This window comes from Numida meleagris, chromosome 19 (assembly GCF_002078875.1).
Source record: "Numida meleagris isolate 19003 breed g44 Domestic line chromosome 19, NumMel1.0, whole genome shotgun sequence".
NCBI lineage: Eukaryota > Metazoa > Chordata > Aves > Galliformes > Numididae > Numida > Numida meleagris.
Window position 1 is genome coordinate 3,128,724 of NC_034427.1, and position 22,036 is coordinate 3,150,759.

General features: G+C 46.0%; 1 long non-coding RNA gene across 1 annotated transcript; it reads left to right on the plus strand.

Moving 5' to 3' along the window:
* Positions 1-15,961, plus strand: LOC110408433. Its single transcript, XR_002444339.1, has 3 exons — positions 1-78; positions 10,222-10,349; positions 10,768-15,961. It is a non-coding gene; the product is annotated as an uncharacterized LOC110408433 (long non-coding RNA).

Sequence of the window (22,036 nt, forward strand, 5' to 3'; positions counted from 1 at the left end):
ATAAAAAGGGAAAAGCTTATATTCTGACATCAGGAGCAATATTGGACGACTTAGGACTCCTACATTTCGCCCATGACTGTAAGTAACCATGATTTTTATCATTGCTATCATATAGTCCATGGTTGTATGGGTGTACTGTCGTTGTCATTGCAAAGTAAAAATGAAATAATGGTTTAATAGTGTCTTCTGTTATGGAGACCATATTGTATTACTTACAGATTATGCTCATAATATTTTGCCTAAGACAAAAATAAGATTACTGTTCGTAGAAGCGTTAGGGTGTCAAAGATTTTCATATTTAGAGGAATGTTCTAATTTGGGGCAGCATAGACTGGGAATTGTTGGAAAAAATGTTGGACTGAATGAGATACTTTTTCAGATTACCAGAAAGTAAGGATGCATTTCTGTACTTGGGAGAAGGAGGCTGTTTTCTTGATGTTAATATTAAAGAGTATGGAAAAACCTCTATCACTGATTTTTTTTTTCCCTCATAACTTATTCAAATTAATCACAATATGGTGATAAATGGAAAGGTAAATATGCATTTGGGCAGCCAGGTGATCAACTTCAATGGCTGTTTCATTTGATTATTAGTTCCAGCATTTAAACAAAAAGAAAGGTTTTTGCTTTGTCTGTTGTTTCCTCTAATGGTAGTAGTGGTTCCTTTTGGTTTGGTTTGTTTTCTTTCTATTGCTGAATGGTGATAAGAGGTTTCAAAGGTTGCGTTTTACATTAAAAACAAAGATTTTTCATTTGTTTATCTAATCTTCTGTTCACTTCCTTTCATTGCCATGAACTGGAAGGTGACAAATGACTTCGTGAAGGGATGAGAAAAAGCTTCCACAGTGACATTTAAATTGGAACCAGAGTTTGATGGCATGCAGATGATTTAAATACATGTCACCAATGCAAAGCTGTAACGGCAGATTTTAAAAATGCTTTTGCTTTCTTTATTGCCATTTTAACATGCATCTGGAGAGTGCTGTGATCCAATGGAGCCATTGTAAATAAGCTGCAATAGTTGTCTTTCCAAGCTTTTTCTTTACTTGCATTCCTCAGGTGAGCTGTGTTGTGGGGACTATAAATAATGATTATAAACTTAATGCTTACTATGCAGACAGAATCAGCAGTGATAAAGTCACCTGGCAGTAAGCACTCCTGACCTGTTTCTAGGTTTACTATTCAGCAGAGGGTCCTAGCATGTCAAATTCCCATGATTCAGAACTCCGCATCGATAGCCAGCGAACATATTCATCCTTTCTCTAAACATATGAAGGAGGCAGAGCCAGGATCACCATCACTGAAAGCAGGGAAATAATCCTCTGCAGTCAGCATGTGCCTGATGCACATGCTTAACACATGCCCTTCGTAGTTCTCAGGAGGATCTCCACCCTCCTCCAACAACAAGTATGCTGCCATCCCTCCTAAACCCAGGCGTGTACTCTCAATATCCTTTCTTTTTTTATTAGGAGTCAGCTGGGATTAAATTCAAACTGATAAGCACCACTGACATTTGGGAAAATGTGGGGCTCTACTTGATTGTGGTATCTTGTGCAGTTTGGTTTATTGGTGAAGCAGAGCTTCTTTGTTTGGGGGTGCGACTGAGTTGGTGCGATTATTCACTAGCTGCATAGCCAAAATCCAACTGTGTCTTGCAGCGTGGGAGAAGACCTCCAAATCCAGGGTTATGGATGTTTAATTGGCATAAGAAAGCCCAGTTTCCTTTGTGCTGTTTTACAAGCTGGAAGACTTTGATTTCAGCAGATTCGCAGACATCATTAAATAAACTCTATTAAATGAAGACAAAGCCAATGATTAAAATCTTCCAGTGCCGTTCATGAACTTACTGAGACATTTTAACAGTGAAAGATCTGCAAATTTCCCATGAAACAACTCATATATAGATATATAGATATCTGATATGGTGGTGTCTAAAAAGGAATAGCTTAATGCTTTTTTTTATATTTAGCTTCTTCCCTTTAGGGAAATGGGAGATGAAAGGGGAAGTGGCAATTGTGTACCACAAGAAACATATCTGCAATCCATAAAGCAATGTATTTGCTTTCTATCCCATACTGTCCTGCTTAAATTGCACTCTATAACCTCTACCTAATAAATATACAAGTCTGGAAGACAAAAAATCTTCAAAATCTTTTTGTGAAGAGTTGGATTAAGGGTTAACTTTGCTGTTTGCATGTCGCAGTCTCATTTCTGCATCTTGCTGCCCTTCTCTTCTCCCTCACCTGACACTGGGTCATCAAAGAGCTCAGGTATCTCAGTGCCTGGATGGACAGTGATGGATCCTCAGCACAGCAGAAAGGTATCACCTTCTTTGTGGAGGGAGTATTCTTTCTTTTGTCTTGGCAGTAGAATACCTTTATATCTAGACACACATATGTATGTACTGAAGCTCAAACTTGCCTCTCATTAGTCATATTCACATCTCTTTTACCTGTCTTCAGTATGAAAAAGCTTATAAGCCACAAAATTATCTGTTTTAATTTTCCTTTAACTATATCATTCCTGAATGCAGTCATCGTTGTTTTTTTGTGTGCTTCTTATACTCAGTTAGTTCAATCTGCTTTCCAAAACAGAGCTTTCACATCTTTGCTGTTCCTCTGTCTACTTATTATAATTCACAGCCCTTTTGTTCTCCTATTCCCTCACTTTCATCATTCTTGCTGTTAGACCCCCAGTCGTGCTGCCCCTTCTTTGTACATCCCTCTCCTTGTCATCAGGCAGCCTTTTCTCTCCTCCATCAGATCCAGCTTCCACACATTCCCTCCAGCCATCCTTTCCATCTCTTTCCCTTTACCCAGGCCTCCTCACCCCTTCCAACACTCAACTATTATCTACATTCTGCTTTGGCTCATCTGTCTTTGCTGGAGGCTCTGCTGGGCACAGGCTCAATCTTATTTCAGATTATTAATGGGGCTGGGAACCCCTGGTGGGAGGCTGAATTCCACGTTTCCAGCGCTGCCTTGCGGAAGTACAGCGTCACTGCTTGAAGGCTATGTCTTCTCCCCATCCAGATGACTTCAGGTGCATTTCATCGGTACTGAGTCCTGGGGAAAACAGCACAGCATAGCACACATGTGAGCAGGGGAGGTCTGAGCCTGTCCCTCCACAAGAGAGAGATTTACTGTGGAGATTGTTCCACTGTTGCATTACTGAACCAAACTGGAGCCAGCAATGGCAATCTGGGCCAAGGCTGAAGCGAAACGTGCCAGAATGGCATGAGAAAGGAGCATTGAATCTCTGGGCATCTGGGCACAGGGATGGTGTGGGGACACAGCTCAGGCAGGGCCGAGAGGAGTAGCGGGTGTGTAGCTGCTTGGTGGGGCAGCACCGAGGGAGGAGTGTAGGGCCTGCAGGGACCAAGATGGCCGCCAGAAGGAAGAGCCGTTTTGTAGAGCTCCCAATGGCTGCTCTGCTGCCCCTCTGCTCGGGGACCTCTGTGGAGAAGCCGGCAGGAGTTGGGGATCAGTGAGGAGGGGCTGAGCAGCGCAATGGTGCCAATCACCAGTGTCGCTGGGTTGGTGCTTCAGTGCCCTGGCTCGCTTGCTGCCTTAGCCCTCCCCGGGGGCTCAGAGGGAACAATAAGAACCCAAGCAGGTGAGGAAGAAGTTACAGAGGGGCTCAGTTGCCTTGAATTCCTCCTGGAGCATCCCTGCCTGCTGCTAGACATCTGAGCACCACAGAAGATCTTGAGCCAAGCATATAACACAGTGAAGGACGGTTCGGGGACAATTGCAAAGCACTCAGGAGAAGGATTCATGGAGCTGAGGACCAGGAGGGCCTATTATCATCATCTAGTCTGACTTCCTGCATAATACAGCTTAGGAGACCTCAGCTAATAATTTCTGCATCAAGCCCATAACTTTTCTTTGAGTTATAGCATCAATTTTCAAGAGACATCCACTCTTGATTTAGAGAGGATAAACTTTGGGTTCTTTTTATCTGTCTTCCAATGTCTGAGCCTTGGGGGTGCGCTCACATCTGGCTTTGAGGTTTTCTCTGCAAACATAAAGGCTCACTACCATCTTATCACAAAAACTAAATTAAATTAAAGCTGAATTTTTCACAGTGACTTGTTCATCTGCAAGTTGGGGCTTTAAACTGTACACCCCCAAAATGCGAATCGTTTTGATAACATTACCACTTCTCAATCAGATTAATGGTTTCACAAGGCAACTTCTTTCCTGAATCCTCCATCCAATTTCCTCCATCCCAGAGGAGCTGACCTGACAGGCACCATAGCGGTGCTTCACGAGCCCATCCAAGGTGGGGTTCAGCCAGCTCTCGCTCCAAAGCATCCGGAGCCACAAATTAAAAAGGCATAAATGGGACTGAATAAAACGGAGGTTAATAGATGCTGATGTGGGAGTAACTGGGGCTGTCAGGGAGCGATTAAGCTGCCGAATAATCTTCCACCTGGAGCTGTCAGGCCAGTGTCTAATGTTTCATTCAAAGAAGAAGCTCTACATTCCTGATGAGCAAATGACGGAGAAGATTTCAATTAGAACTGCTCTGCGCCTCAAATCCTGACATATCCTGATGGTTTACTTTCAGTCCTCCCGCTGTTCTCCAGGGGACACCAACCCATTAATAACACATTTTAAGATGCAGATCAGGGGCACTCCTGCAGTTGATTAGCAGGTAGCCATCAGTGGGAAGGAGAGTGCACCTTTCTTGAGCTGAGAATTGGCTTCATTACACGTAGTTGGATGGAGCAGGAAAGGAGGCTAAAACTGATTATTTGTGGGAGCTGCTCCTGTTATTGCATCCCTGGTGAGGACAGCAGGCGTTGCACAAGGAGGAACCTGCAGTGCCATTGATGCTCCGCTAGCTCCAACCGAGGTATGATCTGCAGTACAACTTCCCTTCACTTTCCACGTAGCTCAAAAGGAAATCAGAATAGTTCACCAACTCAACTTGCATTTAGTGCAGAGTGCTCTGAGTGGGAGGGAGGGGTAAGGAAATCTACTTAGATAAAGGCAAAACATTTTGCTTGACAAGTTTTTTTGAATTTAACTTGAATTAAGAAATGGTTGAGTGCCACAAAAACAAAATGAAAGCTTTCATTTTGGGTCAAATGGGATGTTGCAGTTGATTGAAGGTGAATTTTCGCTCCTTTTCCATCATTATAGTGGAAAAATGTTTCAGGTCAACACAGACCAGCTCTGGTTTATTTTCCAAATGAACTAAAAAATCCATTACACTCACAGCTGTACCTGCAATATCTCTGCTACTCTGCTCCTGAGGTCCCCTATGGAGCTGTCAGCAAAGCACAAGATAGAAAACAGATTAAATTTCATTTTTTTTGTGTTTTGTTTGTTCCTTGATCTTGTAGAGACAACTGTGAGCCACACCTCACAGCCAAAGCTGAACCTCCCTCCAGAGCCCACTTAGTTTTAGAAATATGGTACTTACAGACACCTGTAAAAGGGATAAAGATTGTACCTCACACCAGTGTTTTTTAATGTAAAATAGCATTAGAGGAGAACTGCCTTTATCCCCATCGCTGTTGGAGAAACCAACCACCCAGGTGAGTCCACAGGGCACCAGTGACCAGACTTTCATGCTGGGACACGTGGGATTTCATTCATCAGGGGGCTTTCCCATGGGCTGGGGTTGTTGGTTCCATTGGAGAGTAGCTGTAGGTGTAAACAGGTGATTTAGTACAGTAATTCAATTCAAATAAGCCACTGCATTTCAGTTGCTTTTCTATATCTTCCTGCTCTCCCTTGTGTATACTTGGGATATTTCAGGCTGCAGAAAAGTCAGAGAGCACTTTGCTTATTGCAGCCAATTTGCACCTTATGAAGTCTTGTTTCCTCATGCTAATATGTAGTGACAGGCCACGGCATCTGCTGCAAGGCACTGCTAGCACTGCACTCTGCAGTCGCACAGCCTTCTGCTGCTCAGTCCCTCTGCTGCTGGCCAGGTGCCCCGGGACTCTGCAGCAGAAGCAATGACTGCTTGTCCCATGAAGTCGATGCAAGTTAGGTGAAAATAATGTCCCCACTCTGTTAAACTCGAGAAAAATGTTTCTCAAGCTGTTGCACTTCTCAGGGAGCAGCCCAGTGTATCTCTATCATGTTCCGCTCGCCTCAGTGCAAATTGATGGGAAAGTGGGTGGAAAATGCTGCCAGGTGTGAGCCTTCAGATGAAGCCAGTTGGGGTTTACAGGGAGGATGTGAAAACAACTTTTTTTCCCTCCCCTTTGGGTTGTGACAGCCCAGCCTGGCTGAGAACAGCCTTATTTACATCCATCTCTCTTTTCAGCACCCCTTGGTTCATCCTCATTCCCACTCCCTGCATGCAATAAATCTCAGCGAAGAAGAGTCAGCTCATGTTTGGGGCTTTGCTTTCCTCCCATTTGCACTCTGCGAAGGGACGCACACGCAGTGACACCTCTGAGCTGGCTCTGAACCTCAGGAAATGTTGTCAGGAGGGAGCATCATTTTCTGACTCACTCTTTCCTTTTCACTGGGCTCCACAGGCTCCAGAGGGGATTTATTGCCTCGTTCTCTCCGTTATCCACTGGGCTTTACTTTAATGAGTGCTCGGAGGGCCATTCCGCATTACCGTGGTGCACAAAGGGGCACAACCTCAGTTTTGGATTTAAGACCAGAGCTCCCTGCTGCAGGGCTTTTCCCTGCCATAATGTTGGCTCTGTGGATAGCACTTACTTATAAAAGCCCACAAGGAAAGTTAATGTATTTTTTGCTAGCTTGCAACAGTGCTGTGCATGTAGGACCAAAACTATTCTATGAGTTTTCAAGTTATGTCAGGTTGGATTCATCAGCGGAAAGTAAAATTTGGGGCGAGCGTGCTCTGGAGTTTGTCTTGCACTTGCTGAGCCTAATCAAGTTATACAGCATGGGATAGAGATTTCCATTTGATCTACTTATCCAGAGCACAGAAAGAGGGAAGAAGTGGTCCAGGGTTTGGCTGACGTCTTGTAAATGCCTTCAGTCTACATCAGGATTTGAATGACAATAAATATAAAATAATTCTTGTGATAATTGCTAGGTTCTGGTATTTTTAGAAAACTATTTGTAGAAGCAGAGGCAGAGCTGAGAACTTCTTTCCCACAGGCTCCTCGAGACTAAAACTTCTCACACGTTTTAGAAAACAGCAGTAGGAAATGCACTGTAAGCTTTTTCTCCCCTGCCTCTCTTCTCACGTCTGCTCCTGGTACCTTTGCTTTGACCTTGGTGTGGGCTGCCATATTTTAAGTGCCTTGGGTCTACAATGCCTCCTGTCCTGTTTTCTCATCTAGGGCTGCCTCTGCCCTATTGAGCTATGAGCTCTCAGAATGCAGTTTGCTGTTTGATATGTGATGCAAGTCCAAAGCCAGATGCACGGATGGAAATGGATAGTGCCTTGGCCATGAGTACTCTGTTTTTTGAGGTACCCTGTTCTGCATTTTCCCAAGGCGTGCTCGCCTCCTGGAGAGTGAATGCATTTCCAGAATCTTCATCACATACCCACACAATGGTCATCAAATGGCGTCTGCTGCCTTCACCACGCTGAATGAAAGGTCTCCACCCCTTCTGCAGGGAGAGGCTGTGGCTGAGAATGGACCCTATATGGCCAAAGCATGTCCACCGCAGCTCTGCTCAGGTTGCAACTTGCAAATCTTACTTTTCTCCTCTAGCATAGGAGAGAGGAAGGGGCTATGGAGACTGGGCTGACAGCCACTCAGTAAAGCCAGGGCTGGCTGCTGCAGACAGGCTTCTCTGCACTGCTGCATGAGGGGGCCCTGAGCAGGGGTGTCCTACAGATAGATTGTCAGGGGCAGAAGCATCTCTTCTTGCAAAGATGATGTCGGTGTTTTCTTGAGTTTGCAGCTCCCTCGCACACCCCACTGAATGTCCCCACGGATGGGCTCAGTCTTGGGGACGTGCTCATAACTCTGAGGAGGGGGTGAGGAGCTCGCAGGGGGTATGCCTGCCACCTGTGCCTGTGAGTGGCAGCTGCGCTGTACCTGGGAGGGGAGCAGCTCATTAGGCATTAGGAGGGTTTGGTGCATCGCTGTCACTCTGCTTTGCTTTCTTTTTATATGTGTGTCAGCAACGGGAAGGCAGGATTTATGGTCGCTGCACAGAGTTCCCAATGCCTGCTCATGCAGAGAAGGCGTGCAGTACAACGCACAGCATCAGTCTAACATAAGTTGTTCCACAGGCTCTAAGTGATGAAACTTCACTAAACGGAGCCTCCTTTTAATAAACTTGAGAATAAAGTGTGAGCAACAAAGGAAGGAGAGGTGGGGGCAGGAGGGAAGGAGCAGAGGCAGCGAGCTCCCGGCATCATTAGCTGGCGGGCTCTCTTTGACATGCAGGTCTCCGCCAATGTGCTTGTTGAAATTTTAGTGGTGGAGACAGCACACCTAATGGGATCTCGGGGGAGGCATCCCCTCGCCCATGGATAACAGGCTGCAAGACAAAGCTGTCGGCTTGCTCTGATTTACTGCTCTCTTGCAGCGGGGAGATAAAAGTTTGCACTTCTCTTAGCAGAGCAGGCAATGGGGCTTCTTATGGCAGCACTACGTCAGAAAGGAAAAAACCTGTGAGTGACTTCAACCCAGCAGGACAGGGAGGGAGAGAAATGTGAGAACCTGGTGCTTTACATTCCGAACGTGCCTGCTGCATCAAACTCATTTATTGAGAAGTGCCTCCTATAACTCCCTGGCTCAGCAGCTGCAGGAATGCCTTCCGAGTCAGGCTCTTTGCAGGAAAATCCTGCGAAAAAAAAAAAGACAATTCAATCTATGAATATTTATTTATTAGCAGATTTCCAAATGACAGGTTTAGAGTTGTTCTTTACCCTCAATAGGACACGGCAACGTGAGTGTTGAGATGAGATTTTGCAGACTTCAGTTTTATGTTCTGCTTTGTATTTCCCACGCAGCCTCAGCCCAGCCAGCCTCTCCTTGCTCCTCTCCCCTCCCCATCACACAGCCGTCGGGCAGTTCAGAGCTGGCCGCGCTCTTGCAGAGATGTTCATTAGAGCCTAAGGGACAATTGAGAACGACAGTCATGGAGACAATAGAAGTAACTCAGGAAGAGTTACAGGACTGCAAGTGTGGCTAACCGTAATATAAGGTCACAGCTCCAGATACATTATAATCCCCAGGAGAAGAACCGTGCTTTTAATTTTGCTGATAGCAGTTGCTAACAGGGATGAAAGGCCACAAGCAGGGCCAGCTTGAGGACTTAGTGTTCCTATCAGGCTTTGGCTGGGAGAGAGATGAATTTTTCTCTGCTGAACAAAGAACCCAGGGGATGCGTCTGTGGCTGGGAATTCACAGGCCATGTCAGTGTCCAAAAAGTCCCTGAGCTAAAAGGGGGGGTGAGGCTGCAGGTGGTAGCCCAGGCAATGTGAGAGGCTGGATGGGCATTTGGTCTCATCTTCTGCAACTCTTCCTGCATCCATAAACAAGTCTGAGTGAGAATATAACAAAATTGGAACCTAGAGGGGGAAAATGAGAAGCCAAAGAGGAGGGGACATCCTTCTGCCCTCATCTCTCATCTTCCCCAGCAGCATGTCCTGGGGGAAAAGCTGAGGATGGGTACAGCGGGGTGATGGCTCCTGGGGGAGTCACTGAAGGAAATGTCTCTGGGCCTGTCCTCAGACCAGCTCCCATGAGTCAATGTCTGGTGTCATTGCTCAGGACTGCTGAGCCTGCCCTCACCTCAGCCTGCCGGGATTTATTTGGCTTTTATTTCACTTTAGACAGGTGGCAAGAGATGTACAGGTGTACAGATGACTCTAGAGTGGAGTCAGTGTGCATAAAAAAGCAGGAAGAAAGGAGACATTCTTCTCTTTAATGTCATCTCAAGTCTTTCTGGAGCTGCCTATTTATCGCCAGTCTGTAGGTCCACAAGATGATGATGAGATGAATAAAATGGGATGATAAGCTCGTGCTGGAAGAGCAACTATCCACAGACCTGTTGATTTATTGCTCTTCTCAACTCAGGTGGATTTAGGGATGAAGGAAGGATAAATCTTCCCCCTACTTTTTTTTTTTTTTTTTTTTTTGCTGCTCTTCGGTTACCATTAGCACTCTATGGACCATGATTTTCATTTCCCATCAGCTTTGAATTCCTCAGCCTGGGACTGAGCTGAAAGGTAATTTCAAGAGACAAAAAGAGGTGGGGAGGAGCCCAACACTTGTATTTAATTCTGACTTAAATTCTGCCCTTTTTTCAGGACTTGCATCAAAGACAGACTGATGGGGATGCTGTTGTGGCAAGAGGAGAGGACAGGCTTGCCCAAAGGATGAGGAACTGTGGAGCAGTTCTCAAGGAAACCCCAGTGACCAGACCGATTCAGCAGAGGTACGATCGGCATTACCTTCAGGATAAGGACATTGATATTTACAGCCATGTAGTCTCCTCCAACTATTTTTAGCTGAGGTTGCATACACCAGAAGCACTTAAGCCAAGAGGGTGCAGGAATGTTTGGGATTCTTCCCACAAATTCCTGCTTTGTCTCTCTCCTTCACCTTGAAATGATGCCTATAAACCAAAGCGCCTCCAAATGAAGACTGCTTCACTTGAAGGAAACAAATGGCCCTATGTCTAGAATATCCCCTTTAATGGGTTACAGCCCTCTTTCTGGACTGCCATAGTTATCCTCTAGGATGGTTCCAACACTGCTCTATCCATCCTTCACCCAGCCATCACCGTATACTTTCAGGCCAGGTGCTCAAATGCCACAGGTGATTACCTGTTTTTACTTTCCTTCTTCCCACAGCTTTTTCTTCATCTATGGACTCAAAATTCTGTGCGACTCTCCATTGTGACAGCTTTGCACAAATGGGAATCCATAGCAAATGTGCTGAGCATAACCTGCAACGAAGTGAAGCCCAAACCAAACAAGTAAACAAAACAAACAAACAAGAAACCCACATACTTTTCAGCAATGGTGAGAAAATCTTTACCTTATTCTCTCAGTGTTTGTTTTACTCACATTAGAAAGGAGCATTAGGGGAACTTTCCAAATTGTCTTGTGCATAAAATACACCCAAACTTCATGGGCTGTGCATGCAGCCGTACAAGTGGAGGCTGTGCTGGTGGGGGGGAGGGAGTCCTGGCTCTGGGTAGTGGTTCTGGGTCAAAACTGTGGAGAGGGCCCTAGAAATTAATATAGCTCATCGTGTTCGTAATGGTTACAGCATGTGTTAGAAGTGTCACCAGTATTTGGTGGCTCAGTTTGCCCCATGAAATTGTGGCTGGGGCTGCTTTGCATCCACCTGCTGATTACTCTGCTCTTCCCCTTTCCCTGTTAGGAGAGAAAAAGATTCAATTCACGTTAATTAAAAGCTAATTGATGACAAGATGACAATACTAACATAGTAGCTCATGGTCCTGAGTAACAAGCTGCTAAATATCACCACTCCAATTTAAAAGGACAGCATCAATGTTTGCCTGATAACTAGAGTAGCATTCTTGCTAATTGTGGGAAATGACTCAAAGGCCTGGCTTCGTTGTTACAGGATGATGGGATGAATCCCTGCAGCACCCAGCAGGTGCAACCCAGCCTGTTGTGCTCCCCCAGGCCCCACAACAGGGGGTTGCTGTGGCACTGTGCACACCTGGCTGTGCAGATGAAGCCAAATCCCTGCAAGGACAAGAGATGCTGTGCATGGGGCTGGGGCCTGGCTGGCTCCGTGGGGCAAGGAGTGCAGCTGGCAGGGAGCTGCTGGGAGCAGCTGCCCGCCCCAGAAGCAGCCTGTCCTGAACACACCGTGGTAGCCAGCCACATTTGTAGGCTCTGGCACAGGCTCTGGAAGCACATCCAGGCTGCTTTGCTGGCCTGAGCATGCAGCCCTGCCCCTGGTTAGGGACAGGCAAGGCAGCAGTGCCCGTGTTCTGTCAGAACAGCTTTGCTTGAGCTCTCTCAAGCCCTCAAGGGGAGGAAGCCTGGCTGCCAGCCAGGGATGGGACGCCAAACCGCTGTGCTGCTGGTGGCCTCACAGCCCTCCTGCCTCCACCACCAGCTCTGGGATCAGCACGTGTGTGCTGCAGGAGTAGGACACCCAGCCCCCACATCACTGCCTTGAGGCAGAGATCTGTTACCTGAAGGTAGCAGCTCTGAAGGGCTGAGATTAATTAAAGGATTAATTGAAATCCATCCTTTAATTATTGTTATTAATTTATTTTACTAGTTTTTGCTGTAAATCTCTGCTCTTGTGGAAAAGTCTCCATGAGTGGTAGTGCTTCCAGCAATTGGGAACTGGAATTATGGAGCAGAGAAGGCAAAATACAATCCAGGGAGGAACCCAGGGAGTCAGTTTGGATCATAAAACTGCCAAGCCATCATGGAATCACAGAATGGTTTGGGTGGGAAGGGACCTTTAAAGATCATTGAAATCAACCCCCTGCCATGGGCAGGGACATCTTCCATGAGAGCAGGCTGCCAAGGGCTCCCTCCAGACTGGCCCTGAGCACTGCTCAAGATGGGGCATTGACAGCCTCCCTGGGCAACATGTTGAGCCATCCAAGGAAGCAGAGAGGAAGAAACATAAGGGAAGGTGCCAGCGAAGCCCTGCAAATAAAATCGAAGGAGAAGGCAGATGAAATGTGTTCTGTGTAATGCAGGCTTGGTTTCATACAAGCCCATTTTGTAAGCAAGATTTCATGTTTCCTCTGAGTCAAAAAATTAGAGCTTGATGGAGCTAGTCTGGATGAGACTTGCGACTTTCTTCATGATTTTATTGCACCAAAAATGGTCATAAAACCACAAGAACACCTTTTTCAGTAGATCTGCCTCCCTGTAGGAGACCCATTACAACACATGTAGTAACAGAGCCACGCATCAGCTCTGCCCTGGGACCTGAGAAGATGCCTGTGCTGGGACAAAAAGGACCCACAGAGCTGAGGTCTGCCATGGAATAGGAACACAGAGGTCCTCAGCACTCTCTGCTTCACCTGAAAAATATTCTGGGAGCAGCCATGCAGAATGAGGAGCACTGAGCACCTGCAGGCCCCCCCTAAGGACCGGTCTCTGCAGACAGACCAAGGGAGGAGCATCTCTCCTGCACTCAGCAGGCACAGTGACTCTGGTCCTGCCTGGAAGTGTGCTCTGACACACAGCAGAAGCAAGGTTTGCATGTTTTTTCCTTTGTTCCCTGGGTTTTGTGCCTCATGCCAGGAGCTGAGAGTGGATGGAAAGTGGGGTGCTGTGCTTCGGCTGGTCCCACTTGGGCAGCTTCTGGTGGCTTGTGGGAATTATCACGTACTGCTTTGGGCGGTAGCACTGCGTAAATGTCAAATAGTCATATTTTTTTTAATAAACATCCCTCAGAGACAGGACTGAACGTGGCTTCAGAGCTGTTCCCTGAGGGATTTGGTCACTGTCTTACAGGCAGGAAAAGAACTGCTGGGCTGGGACTTCGTCATGACCAGGCAGCACCCCTGGGACTCTCGCAAGCTGCTCTGATCTAATCCTCATGAAGCCTGACCCTTTCTTTCAAATGAAGCCTAATCCATCACCCGATTGTGCAAAACATTATCCACTGACAAATGCGGTGATATCAGTGGTAATGGAAGGCTGACGGATGGCCAGAGCTGGGACTGCAGCTGCAGCTCTAAGTGAGCTTCAGCATCTGTGAGCAGGAACTGGGGGAACAACAGTTTTTCTGGAGCTGCCCCGTACAGCCCAGCATTTTGGCCAGTCTGTGCTATGCCCTGCCCTCCCTGGTCTGGGAAGGTCTGCAGCCAGGTGGGGCTGCCTTCTGCTGCTGAGCTCCAAGCTCTGTTGCTTTCATCCAATCCAGCCCAAAGGAATAAGCTTTCCTATTAGCTTTTATTGTTATTGTTATTATCTAAATCATGCAAGAAAAAGCATTCACTGACCTGCTCTGTAATAAAATATAAGTGGTTCTGAGGACCATGAAGATGGACAACTTTTTAAAAATGCTAGGCAGAAGTGCTGCACGCTCTGTTGAGTTTTTCATTAGGATTTTTCTCTCCCCCTGCCTATTTTTCACACCCACTGGATTATGCATTTACATGCATTATAATGAGAATGACTGCAATCATGATAGATAGGATTTTTTTTTAAATCTTTACGTAAAATGTTATAGAACATAAGCAAACTGTCGAAGTTTGAAGGCATCAGCCCCGTTTTGGTCATAGGCTTTCATATTTCTCGTGGTGGGGATGCAAAGCGAGTCTGGGCTGCAATCTAAATTCTGCAGGGAATTGTGGTTGACAGAAATAAACCATGTGTTGAGGGTGCCACGTGAGCTGAACATAAACATGAATTAAACCCTGCAACTGTGAAGGAACCAGGGCTGTTGGAAAACTGGTGCTAAAAATATAAATTTAAAGCCTAAAAGAATGGATTGGAAGCCAGTTTAATTGCCTCAATAAAGGGGTAACATGAAAATTATGGATGTCAGAGCAGATTAAAAGTACCTCAGAAATCAGAATACGATGTTGATGCATGATGGATGAGTGGCAGAAACCTGAAAGAGGCTATTGCATCGATGCAGTTGTATAGAAAATGTGGTTTAGTGGTTAAAAAGGGTGCGTGGAAGGCAAGGGCTCTTGTTGGGGCACAGCAGCTCTTTGCATCACAGTGTGACCTTGTGCTGAAGCTTCTTTGTTGGGTTTGTTGAGTGGGAGCACCTTGCTCGGTCCCTGGCTGCTGTGCAGCCTTGTTGGTGGGGCTGGAAATCAACCTGCTCTTTGAAATGCAAAAAACTCCCAACCATTTCTGGCCTGCAGTTCATCTCGCCGCTCTTAGACCTAAGCATGGCTGCAAGAGGAGAAACTGCTAAGAAATGGCTGTGTGGGTTTCCCAGAATGCACACAAATAAGTATAGGAGGGCACGTGGTGGAGGTGTCAGTGTTAACGCGTGGGGTTATGCCGGTGTTGTGAGAAGGCAGCAGATAGGCTGAATTTAGCTGTGTGTAGATGAGAGCTTGCTCACAGTGCTTGCTCACAAGGATCCTACTCTGCTCGCACTGTGAATGAATGACAAAATAGCTCGTGTGAGCACGGCATGTCGAAATCATTACAGAAACTTCCTCAGTGTTGCACAAGAGGTGCCATGACTGCGGCTTCTGCAGTCCATCTGCGGGTGAGGGATGGCTGTCAGCACTGCCGGGAGCGGCTGCGGCGGGTGGCACGTCGTCGATAGGAGGTGACAAGGGCTTGCAGAAGAGATGGAGTGTCACCGCGCTGGCAGGCAGAGCCAGACAAACGAGACAAAGTGCGGCTGCCAAATCCTTAGCAGTTTTTCTAATAAGGTTGTGGCCAGCAGCAGGAGCACCGGGAAGGACTTGTGCCCCTCCAAAAAAAGTTTCCGTGCTATCGCCCATTTCCAGAAACGGATCGCTTTGGTTCAGCGCTGATTTTTCAGGAAAAAAAGAAAACCAAGTCCCCCTGGAACAAAAGAGCACATCTCCAAAACCAGGTGAGTCTGGATGTGCACGGGTGGCTTAGAAACAAATGGTGATGTGCTGGGGAGGAGCCTACCACATGGTACAGAGCAAACCACACAAGGCTGCGGAGCATCGGCAGCAGGAGATGCTGGCTGGTGTTTGCCATGAATTCACCATGCCACTTCACCTGCACTATTTAAGCTGTGAATGCCTCACGCTCTCTTGGTAGAAGAATATACGTATGCTGCTTTGCCCTCAGTTCGGAGGAGCTGCAGGGCTTAATCAGTGTTACGGAAGCAATTGTGTAGTGGCAAGATCAAAACCTGATGCAATGGGAGAGTAGAAGTTTGTTCTGATGGGGTTTGCTGTACAACTTCTCCTGGTACTTCCAAACCAAAGGCTCCCAGAGGACGCTGCATTGCAGACTGCTTGTTTTCATAGCCTAAATACAGCAGCTCCTGCAGGCTGCAGCAGGTCGGTGAGTTATACAGGCTTGGATGCAGATTAACTTCAGAAAGGGCATGAGTAGCCCAAGAGCAAGGTAGTGTCTGCAGGCAGGCGAGGTCAGATGAGGGAAGATGTCATCCTGTGAGCAGGATTGCTCCCATGGGGTCATCAGACATCTCCACACTGTGCTTCTGTGTGTGATGGAACTGTATTTGAAGGAGTTTTTGTGCAGTGTCAGACAGTAGCATTTTGGAGGGAAAAAACACCCACAAAAAAAACCTCCGGCAATCTCAATTCTCACTATTAACTTTCTGAAACTGCAGAAAGTGGCATGTGTATCTCAGGAGACACATGTATACCTCAGGAGACACATGCACACCTCAGGAGACACATGTACATCCCAGGAGATACATGCAAACCCTGGCTGTACAGCTCCCTCGGTGTCTACCCCTCTCTATTCTTTGTCTGTCTCCTTCACTTCAATCTGGGGGAAATCTCTTTATCCTTGCCAACTCATTTTCTACATTATTCATCCATTCCTGACTCCAGTGCGGGCTGTCAGCGCTGCTCCGGAGTCACGCTGCCTGTGGTTTTCCTGTATTCTTCACCTGCTTCTGAAAGCCCATCAAAAGCCTCCATAGGTAGAACAGCTGCAGGAGGCCATACTTTGGGAAGTTTTCAGAGCTTCTCTCAGCTTTTTTGCCTGCTGCCATGGCTGACAACTTGAACTGGTGGAATTATTCGTTGGAAATAAAGCATTGGAGGAATATCGCTATTGATTGTTATGAATGATTTATGCATTGTTGGTATTACTGTAGCCTTTATTGGCTCCTTATGGATCGAGGCTGTGCTGTGTTAAACTTTCCACATAAGTGCCCTAACACAGTATCTTTAGCCAAGGACAGTGAACCAGGCAGGTAGGGTATGGATCACAGAACCATGGAATCATTAAGGTTGGAAAAGACCACTAAGATCATCTAGTCCAACCATCAACCCATCACCACCTTATCACTAAACCTTGTCCCCAGGTGCCACATCTCCACGGTTCCTGAACACCTCCAGGGATGGTGACTGCATCACCTCCCTGGGCAGCCTGTGCCACTGCATCACTGCTCTTTCTGGGAAGAATCTTTTCATAATATCCAACCTGAATGTCCTTTGGGAGCACGAGGTAGGTGGCCCAATCCTGTTTGGGTGGCAGTGATTGTCATGGTACAACCTGCCCTGCTGTTAGCAAGCATTTCGTAGGCATCTCATCATAGGTGAACCTGAATGAGCTGTTTGGAAAAGAACAAAACAGCCTTTTGCATTCCTCCCTTGGGTTGCACAGTAATGAGCCAAAACAGAAAGCAAAAGCTTGCAGGAAAATGGAACTGACGGGCAACAAAAGCTGGCAATATTGAGAGAGCAGAAGGTGGGTTTGATATTTTTTACTCTGTTTGCGTGCAGGTTCACTTTGTGAGCTGCCTGTTCTCATGCTTGCCTATTATGTGCTGAAGTCCATCTGCACTCTCACACACATTTTAGCCCAGAGCTGGCGTGTGCAACCAGGCTGACATCTGTTAGGGGTTGGTGTTCAGTCTGTGGGTAGGGTCCTGCGTCCCTCGGTGCTGCTTCTGCTCCCTGTGTGCTCAGTCCTGGCCCATCTGCCTGTGAATAACACGGCCGGGGCTGAGCCTCAGATCTCCTGTGAGATGAACGAGGTGAGCTTCTGAAGGAGGCAGGCTCCATCCTTACTTAGAATGGATACTCTGAGTCCAATGAAAGCAGCTTGAATTCACTGAATCGTTACAAAACAAGCTGAATTTCATCCTGGATTAGCATGTGCCCGCAGGTACCACTGAGCTGAACGGCACGAAGCCCGTGCCAGACCCCAAAGTAATAAAAGATAAATGATGATGTCGGTAAGCTGGCAAATTAGGTTTAAGTGATATTGAACTGCTTCTCTGGTGCCCCATTACCTCTGCCCAGGTGACCAATGGATTTATTTCGAAGGTGCTCTTTCAGCAACCTTATATAATAAGTAAGTTGTGTTTGCGATGAATGCCAGATAACAGTGCTTTGGATACACAGCAAAGCCTCCCACAACTTTCTGACTATTCAGCATTTCTGTTGAGCCTCCCCTCTGGGAACATTCCTATGACAGTTTGCCGTGGTTTATCCCAGGGGCAGCACAGCACCACAGGGTGGTCTGCTCGCTGCCCTTCCAATGGGGCTGGGGGAGAGAATGGGAAAAGATAAAACCTGTGGGCTGAGAGAAAGGCACTTTGGTGAGACAGAAAAAGAAGTGAAAATAATAATAACATCAATAACAGTAACAGAAATAATAATGATGATAATAATACCCAAAACAAGTGATGCACGACACAATTGCTTGCCACCAGCCCACCAATGCCTGGCCAGCCCCAGAGCAGTGCACCCCCTAACGCAGCTCCCCCAGTGCTACCATTCAGTACAGCACCATATAGCATGGAATGTCCCTGTGGTCAGCTGGGGTCAGCTGTCCTGGCTGCGTCCCCTCCCAGCTCCTTGTGCACCCTCAGCTAGAAATCCTAAATCCAAACCACAGCGCTATACCAGCTGCTAAAAAGAAAATTAACACCATCCCAACCAAAACCCAGACATGATTATTTACACCGCCACCCCTGCCCCTTCCAAACTTTGCTGTTTTTCTTTCAGGCAGGAAATTTCCCTGCTTTGGCAGAGCCCTTAGTAAATACATTTCTATTTACATGGCTGTTGTGTTTCTGTCTTCCATCAGGCATCCATCTGGCTAGGCAGACATGAAAATATTAATCACAGGGGTGTTTAGACACCCACTCTGGAATTGGAAATTCAGAAATTCAGTGCAAGATTTTACATCAAATTTCACCGCTTCAAAATACCACTGATTTCACTTGAAGAGGACTGAGTACATTGAATGTTTTAATGCTTTCATTTGGTTTGTTTGTTTTTGCACTCCTTTTCTTGTGCTTAGAAAACATCCTAAGCATCCTTGTCCTGAACAAAGATTAAACGTGCTTAATATATAGAAACGTAGAATCACAGAATGGTTTGGGTTGGAAGGGACCTTTAAGATCATCTAGTTTCAAACCCCCTGCTGTACACCTCCCACCAGACCAGCTTGCTCAGAGACCCATACAGATGTCGATGGATTTCAGCCACGGAAGAAGTTTGTGCTTTAATAAAAAACAACACTCCATTGGACTGATGTCTGTGTTAGGAATGGGTGTGAGCTTCCACAGACGGAATGCTCTCCAGAATTAGGATCTTTGTGCTGAAACTTTCACCTACCTCATAGCTTAATAGAACCAGAAAGCCTCTGCCTTTTTTGCCCCTTGAATCCATGGAGCTACAGTTTAGCTATAAGCCTTTATTGCGTGTTTTTGCTTTGGTGGATCTGCACCTTCTAAATTGTAGCTATTATTGAAAGTAATATAACATCACTGAAAAGGGATAATAATGCCAGAGCTATATGTATTTAATGAATACCCAAAGGCCACGAAGAAATAATTTTGACCCAACAATGCCCCTGAATATTGAGTTTTGCCTGGGAGTAAAGATAGATTTAAAACATAATTCTGCAGCATCTGTTCTGCCATCCAGCAGCAGCAGACTTTTTTTTTTTTTTTTTTAAGAAAACAAAGCCTAAACTGGTTGAAAGCAGAGCAGAGGGAAAGGGCAGGGAGGAGGCAGCTGGAGGCTGTGATCCTGCAGCAGCAATGCGGGCTGCCCTCAGGGGTGGGAGAGACCTCCTGAGAAATGTTTTCAAGCCATGGACCAATACTTGTTTTTTATTTATTTTTTCCTGTTTTGAGCAGCGTAGATGGGCAGGAGAATACCTTCCAGGAGCCAAGGTGTGTAGAGTCCAGGATGAGTGGCAGAAATCCTTTTGTTTGGGGAACAGAAAATAAGTGAGAACCACAGGATACAACACTGATGGAAGAGATCCAATGCAGAATCTGCTTCTGAAGAGGAAAGCCCACCTACTCTCAAAGTGAGTCCTTTTAAAGAAAGGAAATATGAGAGAACTTCCAAGAGTAATCCAGTTTCTCCTAAACATCAAGACGGATCGTGTGAGTCACTCTCTGGAGAGCGACCTCACCTTGGTGACTAAGTGAAGATCTTCAATAAAAGAATCACATTTCTTTAAGAAAAAAAAAACAGTTTTCATTGAAAAAAACACAGCTCCTCTCAGGTGCAAAGACACCGTGGAGACACAGCATTCAATGTCCATGCAGTGTTCAGCCCTGGTGGCTCATGGACATAGCTTCGTACTCATCAGCCTCTTGTTTCTGGCTTCACTAGCAGGGCAAAGCACAGCTACACTGTGATTTTCATTACGCACTGCTTCCATCCGAAGGAGAGAGCACAATGGTGCTCTGGAAGCATGGCATAATGAGGTATTCCTGTTGGTAAGAAAAATCAGGAGCTTAAAACAATTTATCTATCTCCTCTGGGGCATTCTGATAGAACCTCAGGATATAGGTGCTTATGAGCAAAAAGTAAAGAAAAAAATCCATTTTCCACTCGTCTTTACTGCTTAGCTGGCTCAAGCTCAGATAAATAGTAGGAAGTCCCACAGAGCTTAATACATAGCGTATGAGCTCAGAGGTTTAGAGTACCACCAGGACCTGCAGCTTAGCCCAGGTCAAAGAGAGCAATCAATTCTCCCTGCCACCCAGAATTCCCAAATTGCTTTGGAACCCCGGAATCTCCCTGTGCATCTGCTCCTCTTGTTGAGTTAGGTGTCACCACCTGGATCCTAAAGGGCTTGTATTTGTTTATCCATAACAGTTTCCTTTGTCTCCTAAGTATGTATCAGTTTAGCACAGGCCCTTGAACTACAGCAAGCTCCCCCTGCATGGTTAGGAATCATAAGAATACTGTAATGAGTTCATTAAGAGGTGTTGGACGGATTAAGGCATGCACAAAGCTTGGTGTTATAACAGGAGTTCTGCAACCCAGTGCCTTACTATAATTGATGTTACAGGAATCACAGCAAAGAAGCACCAAAAAGTTATTCCCAATTTGGCCAAGGCCCTCCCTGATTCCCTCTGGCCACAGATTATCATATTTCTTCTCCAAATCAGTTCTCTACATTTTCAAGCTTTTGTAAGTTCAGTGTGAAATAGCAATCCCTAATCCTCACACAGACCACTGAAGTTCTCTCTTTTTTTTTTTTTCCCCTTTTATACAAGCTCATTTGTGAGATACATACAGCTGAGAACTTGGTCTTGGCCTCAGCCAAGTAGGGACAGAAAGACTTTCAGAAAAGAAAGGCAAATGAATGTCTGAAACTGATTAATCCAAAAGAAGGTTCAATCGTATAATATTCCAAGGTCAGTTTAAGTACATGGAGCCAAGAAACAGAGAAAGTAATTGTGTCAATCTCTTGGGTTTGAGTGTTGCAGAGGCATTACATGTGACATGTGAGATCTCTCCTGGTCCAAGATGCTCTCATGCGATAGGCAAAAGGTTGATTTAAACTCCTTCAGTTTGCTTGAACTGGCACAACGACACTGAGCTAAAGTTGATGGAGCAGTTCTAAAGGATACCTGTTGAGATCTGCCACTGATCAGCACATTTTCTTGTACCTTTTTGTTGACTCAAATGTGTTGTACAAGTGTATAGTATGACAGCTGGCCCTGAGACAAAAAAAGTAACTTATGTTATAGGAAGAACCTGCCTTTAATACAAGATAGATGCACAGTTCAGTGCCTGAACTGAGCTTCCACTGAATGTGCAAAGCAGATAAATGCATCTGCAGATGCATTTGGTTTAAAAAATATGGATGTGCAAATAGCACATATGATTCAGTGCCCAGTGTAGGAAGCAAGCTCACATGATCTATCACTCCTGTCTGCGCTTTTTGCTGGTCCTGCAGCGAGCGGAAAGTTTCCAAATGCCTGACACATTGGGCTTTCTGCTTTTTAATGGATACTTCTTATTCCAGAGTGATGGTGGCATGTAGTTAGTGCTCCTACCTCGTTGCATTGCCCTCGGGGGGAGGCAAACAAACCTCAGTGACTTGCTTTCTCCTCTTTTTCTTGCACAATCCTTTAACACATACTACAGTCACCCTGAAATGCATTCAGTAAATCATCTCTGATTACACAGTTAAAGAGCACTACTCTATATGGGTCATTTAAAACATCTTCAAGGGTTTCATTGATGAAGAC